Source organism: Cervus elaphus, chromosome 27 (genome assembly GCF_910594005.1).
Source record: "Cervus elaphus chromosome 27, mCerEla1.1, whole genome shotgun sequence".
NCBI classification, from domain to species: domain Eukaryota; kingdom Metazoa; phylum Chordata; class Mammalia; order Artiodactyla; family Cervidae; genus Cervus; species Cervus elaphus.
Window position 1 is genome coordinate 51921161 of NC_057841.1, and position 7464 is coordinate 51928624.

General features: G+C 43.0%; 1 pseudogene; it reads left to right on the forward strand.

The window, feature by feature from the left end:
• The first annotated feature begins 894 nt into the window (after positions 1-894).
• LOC122684805 lies at positions 895-2091 on the forward strand (annotated as a pseudogene).
• The last annotated feature ends 5373 nt before the right edge of the window (positions 2092-7464 follow it).

A 7464-nucleotide genomic window follows, 5' to 3' on the forward strand; every position in this document is an offset into this window, starting at 1 on the left:
CCCTGGGATGTGCTTACTGGCTCTGAGTAGCCCACTTGGTGTGATGAATATACTCCTAAGTCAACCATTGCCGTGGGGATGGGAGTGGTGGGGCAGTGGTACCCTCCTTGGTCATGCCTGTGTCATGGACCAACCTGGTAGTCAGGGGGAGGGATTAGACTCACCCAAACAACAGAGAGAATTCATGAGAAAGGGGTGTTATTGACAAAAGAAGGGGGACTAGAGGTCCGCCCAGGAGGATCCATCCTAAATGCGTATATAAACAACAGAACTTCAAAATATATGATAGAACCGGTAGAAGAGGAGAGGTAGACAAATCCACAGTTGGGTAGAAAGTTCACAACTTTGTTTTATTTTTCTCTGCAACACTGGAAAACTATAGAGTATAATTAACTTTCTCTCGCATCCATGAAAAATTGGAAGATTAATAGTTCCTTGTGCTCAAGGGAGGGAAATTATTTTTTTTCCATTCCATTATTCTGATTTAGAGTTTAATGGGCCATAGAAATGGTTGCAAAAGGAAAAGAGAAACAGAAAGTAGCTTTAAGATTGAGCAACGAAGGGAGGGATTTCACCCAGAGGAAGAGAGGTCAAAGATGGGAGTGGAAGTGAGTCTAAGAGTGGAGCCACACACCACGGAGAGGCAGCGCTGGGAGGTGATGAAGCCTCACCTGACTTCCAGTGCGTACTCACTGCGGGAAAGCTTGGCAGGAGAATCAGTGGGGTAGGGGGGACCTAATGAACAGTCCTCTACTTAGCCTAAGAAATGGCAAGTTTAGTTCTCCTCCTCCAAAGATACAGGTATTTCACTGGAATTGTACTTAACCTATATAAACTTGAGAAAAACATTAGCTTTCCTGGTAGGTCAGCTGGTAAAGAATCCGCCTGCAGCTTGGGAGCGCTGGCTTTGCCGGCGGAGAAATGGACCAATTTTGACAAGATGTAGTACTGCAGCGTGCCTGATGGAATATGTTCAGCCATGACATCCGAACTTTGTAAGACGATCTCTGTGGCAAGGCTGGAAAAGCACAAGAATTTGTTCTTAAATTACAGGAATCTGTAGCATTTCCCATTAGAGTTATTGAAAAATGAGGGACTACAGTACTTGGAGAGACTCTACATGAAAAGGAACTCCCTTACAACCTTGCCAGAAAACCTTTCTCAGAAGCTTCCAAACCTTGTGGAACTGTATCTTCATTCAAATAATATAGTTGTGGTTCTGGAAGCCATTGGGTCCCTTGTAAAACTACAATGTTTGGATCTTAGTGACAATGCCTTAGAAATCGTTTGCCCAGAAATTGGTCGTCTGAGAGCTTTACGTCATCTTCGATTAGCTAATAACCAACTGCAATTCCTATCTCCAGTACCTCACTGTGGACTGAAATTGTCTATGGTGTGTGCCGCGCCACCTCTGCCAGCTGCCCAGCCTCAGTGAGCTCTCCATGGCTGGAAACCGTCTTGCATTTTTGCCACTTGATTTAGGTAGATCTCGAGAACTTCAATACGTGTACGTGGATAACAACATTCATCTGAAAGGCTTGCCATCCTTTCTGTACAACAAAGTCATTGGGTGCAGTGGGGCAACTAACCGTTTTCCTCCCTGCTGAGGTGAAGGCCACAGGGACAGAGAAGGATCACGTCCTGCCTCTGCAGGAGCTGGCCATGAGGACTCTGCATCACACCTACCGCGCTTCTCTAAAAGATCTGGACGTTCTGTCTCCAGTCCCATTGCCCAGAAGTCTCCTGGAGCTGCTGCACTGCCCCCGGGGCACTTTCACCGGTGCAGTGAGCCCACGTTTGCGGTCGTCTACCCCAAGCTCTTTCCCTTGAGAGAGACGCCAGTGGCAGGGCTGCACCAGGGGAGGACAACTGTGAGTTTTGTGGCTTACTGCTGCTCCACCCAGTGTCTGCAGACTTTTGACCTACTGAGTTGATAAACACTCAGGAGCCTCAGGAGCGGTGCCAGCTTGACACTGCAGTTGCCCGGTATCGCATACTGTGCGGCAGAGGGGTGGGGAGTCCAGCCAGGCCCAGCAGCCTGCCACACTCGGAGACTGCAGGACTCGGAAACATCACGATCAAGCGTCAGAACTGGAATGCCTTCACCCTTCCCCCAAGTTGGAATATAGCCTCCCCCAACTTAAGAACCCTTGGTCGTCTGTATTTTTCTTTTTATGTGAGTGTGTCTTATATGCAGATTATTTAGTTTTGATATGCCTCCCCAAATCTAATTTAGAGCAAGTTTCATCTCTCTGAAGAACTATAATTTGATAATATAACCAAATTAACTTTTGAACATTAAAAAAAAAAAAAAAAAAAGAATCTGCCTGCAATGTAGGAGACCCCAGTTTGATTCCTGGAATGGGAAGATCTGCTGGAGAAGGAGTAGGCTACCCACTCCAGTATTCTGGCCTGGAGAATTCCATGCACTGTATAGTCCACGGGTTGCAAAAGAGTTGGACACGACTGAGTGACTTTCACTTCACTTTTATAGACACTAGTAATAAAGGAATACAGTAATCAAGTACTTAATGTTCAGGTCTGCCCTAGTTTACTTAACATTTGTAGACTAGAAGCATCTTTAATAATCAATCTTTTGTGAGCATTTTTACCCTTTGCATTTTTTAAAAAGTCAGTTCAATTTGTTTTCCAGCTTCATGAAATCACTGACTTTTAATTTAAATAACCTAGTTTGACATAAAGGTTTGAATTCTGCACTAGATATCTTTATTTTTTTAATACTTAAAATATAGTTGATACTTTCCTATGTGCCTTTAGCAGTTACTAAGTTTATCAATTCTCTGAAAGAAGTATTCTTGTGGGAAGGATTTTCATGTTTGACATACATCATGGTGGAGTTTTGATCTGTCTTAAAACATTAGAAGCATTTTAAAGATTACTGAGGATCAAATATTTACAGATTAAACAACTTGTGTTTTTTATATTTTATGGAACCTATCTGTTTACCTAGAGTAATGTGTGTTACATGCATAATTGTTGCTGAAGCTGACAAGTTTGCATTCTCCATGGGCCATCACAGCTGCAGTTAGACTTACGGTACTCAGCAAGCAGACCAGACCCAAAGCAGTACCTTGTAGTTTTAGTTCATAGACTATTTCTCTGCAGTCAGTGTCTCAAATTAATTTGCCGCATGAGCCAAAGAGCCACAATTCATTTTTTGGAGACATTGGTGCCACAATCAGAGAATTAGGAAATGTAGAAAATTAGAGTTTGATGCCAGTGACAGTAAAACATAGGAGTTTTTAATTTTTTTCTCTTATTATAAAGGTCCTTAGATACTACAGTGATTTTTCTAAAGAAAGAAATGTATTTCTTAAGTTATAAGACTTGAAAGTCAAAATTACTCCTTGACCCAAGGGGTACAGAATGGAGGTTGTGTTAGCAGGCATGAAAACAACATAAATCTTGTCGTTTATCTCCGTAAGAGCTCTTGGGTGGCCAGGTGTACTGTCAATGAGGAATCATATTTTGAAAGAAATATTTTTTTCTGAGCAGGAGGTCTCAACAATGGGCTTGCAATATTCAGTATACCATGTTATAAGTTGTCATCCAGGCTTCATTTTTCTGTTTATAGAGCATAGGCAGAGTAGATTTGGCATAAGTCTTAAGGGCTCTAGGGTTTTCAGAATGGTAAATGAGCATTGGCTTCAACTTAGAGTCGCCAGCTTCATTAGTCTCTAACAAGGGAGTCAGCCTGTCTTTGAAGCTTTGAAGCCAGGCGTTGTCTTCTCCTCTTCAGCTATGAAAGTCTTGGATGGTATCTTCTTCCAGTAGACGGCTCTTTTGTCTACATTGAGAATCTGTTGTTCTGAGTAGCCTCCTGTCTTAGCTGTCTTAGCCTAGGTTTTCTGGATGACTTGCTGCAGCTTTTATATCAGCATTTACTGCTTCACCTTTCACTTGGATGTTATGGCGATGACTTCTTCCCTTAATCCCCGGGAGCCAACCTATGCGATCTTCAAACTTTTCTTCTGCAGCTTCCTCACCTCTCCCAGTCTTCACAGAATTGAAGAGTTGGGGCCTTGCTCTGGGTTAAGCTTTGGCTTAAGGAAACGTTGGAGCAGGTTTGATCTCCTATCCAGACAGACCATAAAAACTTTCTCCATGTCAACAATAAGCTGTTTTGCTTTCTTATCATTGTGTGTTCACTGGAGCAGCATCTTGTTTTTTAATTAAAAAATATATATATTATTTCTGGCTGCACTGGGTCTTCATTGCTGCATGGGCTTTCTCTAGCTGTGGCGAGCAGGGGTTACTCTCTAGTTGGAGTATGCGGGCTTCTCATTGTGGTAGCTTCTCTTGTTGTAGAGCACAGGCTCTAGAGCCTGCAAACCTCAGTAGCTGCAGACCTCAGGCTCTAGAGCACAGGCTCGGTAGTTGTGGCACACGGGCTATGTTGTCCCGCTGCACTGGGGATCTTCCCAGACCAGGGATCGAACCCGTGTCCCCTGCACTGGCAGGCAGAGTCTCAACCACTGTTACTCCAGGGAAGTCCCGGAGTAGCATTTTTTATTTCCTTCAAGAACTTTCCCTTTGCATTCACAGCTTGGCTAATTGTTTGGCACAAGAGGTCTAGCTTTCGGCCTGTCTTTGCTCTTGACACGCTTTCCTCACTAAGCCTAGTCATTTCTGGCTTTTGAGGGGAGTGTGGCTTCCTTTCACTTGAACACTTAGAGGCCACTGTGGGGTCCTTAATTTCAATACTGTTGTGCCTCAGGGGATAGGGAAGCCCAAGGGGAGGAAGTGAGAAGGGGGAATAGTCAGAACATACACAACGTTTGATTAAGTTGACCATCTTACATGAGTGTGGTTTGTGGTTCCCCCCAACAGTTATAATAGTAACGTCAAAGATCATGGTTCACCATCACAAATATAATAATCATGAAAAAGTGGGAAATACTATGAGAATTACCAAAGTGTGACTAAGAAATGTGAAAAGAAGAGAAGCGAGAAGCAAAGGAGAAAAGGAAAGATATTCCCATGTGAATGCAGAGTTCCAAAGAATAGCAAGGAGAGATAAGAAAGCCTTCTTCTGTGATCAATGCAAAGAAAAAGAGGAAAACAATAGAATGGGAAAGACTAGAGATCTCTTCAAGAAAATTAGAGATACCAAGAGAACTTTTCATGCAAAGATGGGCTCAATAAAGGACAGAAATGGTATGGACCTAACAGAAGCAGAAGATATTAAGAAGTGGTGGCAAGAATACACAGAAGAACTGTACAAAAAAGATCTTCATGACCCAATCATGATGGTGTGACCACTTACCTAGAGCCAGACATCCTGGAATGCAAAATCAAGTGGACCTTAGGAAGCATCACTACAAACAAAGCTAGAGGGGGTGATGGAATTCCAGTTGAGCTATTTCAAATCTAAAAGATGATGCTGTGGAAGTGCTGCACTCAAAATGTCAGCAAATTTGGAAAACTCAGCAGTGGCCACAGGACTGGAAAAGGTCAGTTTTCATTCCAGTCTCAAAGAAAGGCAATCCCAAAGAATGCTCAAACTACCCCACAATTGTACTCATCTCACACGCTAGTAAAGTAATGCTCAAAATTCTCCAAGCCAGGCTTCAACAATAAGTGAACCATGAACTTCCAGATGTTCAGGATGGATTTAGAAAAGGCAGAGGAACCAGAGACCAAATTACCAACATCTGTTAGATCATCGAAAAAGCAAGAAAGTTCCAGAAAAACATTTACTTCTGCTTTCTTGACTATGCCAAAGCCTTTGACTGTGTGGATCACAACAAACTGTGGAAAATTTTGAAGGAGATGGGAATACCAGCACACCTGACCTGCCTCCTGAGAAATCTGTATGCAGGTCAGGAAGCAGAAATTATAACTGGACGTGGAACCACAGACTGTTTCCAAATTGGGAAAGGAGTATGTCAAGGCTGTATATGGTCACCATGCTTATTTAACTTATATGCAGGGTACATCATGGGAAACGCTGGGCTCCAAAATCACTGCAGATGGTAACTGCAGCCATGAAATTAAGTGACGCTTGCTCCTTGGAAGAAAAGTTATGACCAACCTAGACAGCTTATTAAAAAGCAGAGACATTACTTTGCCAACAAAGGTCTGTCTAGTCAAGGCTTTGGTTTTTCCAGTAGTCATGTGTGGATGTGAGAGTTGAACTATAATGAAAGTTGAGTGCTGAAGAATTGATGCTTTTGAACTGTGGTGTTGGAGAAGACTCTGGAGAGTCCCTTGGACTGCAAGGAGATCCAACCAGTCCATCCTAAAGGAAATCAGTCCTGAATATTCATTGGAAGGACTGAGGCTGAAGCTGAAACTCCAATACTTTGTCCACCTGATACGAATAACTGACTCATTTGAAAAGACCCTGATGCTGGGAATGACTGAAGGCGGGAGGAGAAGGGGATGACAGAGGATGAGATAGTTGGATGGCATCACCGACTCAATGGACATGAGTTTGAGCAAGCTCTGGAAGTCGGTGATGGACAGGGAGGCCTAGAGTGCTGCAGTCCATGGAGTCGCAAAGAGTCATACATGACTGAGCGACTGAACTGAACTGAACTGACAGACAGACTTAAAGTGAACAAATGCTATTGGAAAAATGGCACCAATAGGCCTCCTGACACAAGGTTGCTACAAACCTTCAATCTGTAAAAAACATAAGATCTGCAAAACACATTAAAGGTGAAACACAATAAAATGAGATATGCCTGTAGACAAGTTAGAATGAACATTTTTTCCCCTGGCACCCTGCTTGATGAGAGACCTCTAATCAGTGACAACATTTCCTTGAACACAGCTTTCATTTCCATCCACTGAGTGGTCAGAACTAAGGCGCAGGTTTACTCTCAGACCTTCAAAAAATTCTTGTGCCCTGCAAACATTTGAGTAGCTGCTAATCACTTTACTCCTGCTGCAGAAATTACAACATACTTCCTTAAAAAGTAGGGGGAAAAATAGATCTTCTGATTCCACGTCACTGGTCTTCGATGGGTCAGTAATCTTTGAACCCAAGGGACTGTAAAATTCCCATGTGCTCGAGAGAAGCACTGGAACATGAGCGGGGAAGCAATTAAAAGAGTCTGAGAGGGAAAACAGAAAGAAAGAGGGAGGAAAGAAGGAAGAAAAGGAGAGAAAGAAAGTGAAGGAAGGGGGAAAAAGGAGGTAAAGACAGAAAGAGAATTGTTTAGTGTGAGTATTCATGCATTCATCTCTTGTACAAATCCTTACTGAATGTAGGAAATTGCTTGGCACCAGACCTCACGTGTTGGTTTCCAGGATGGTCTGACGTGGCGGCAAATATCTGCTGAATCAGTAGCTTGAACTGAGCCAGGAAATTCACCAAAATCAGGAGAGTCATGGTATTAGTCAGGGCTGTTCTAAAAATTTTAAAGTTACACCCAAGAGGAAGAATCCTCTGGTCTGAATTTCTCTCCACTTGTGAAATTCCCTGCCTCGTGTCCA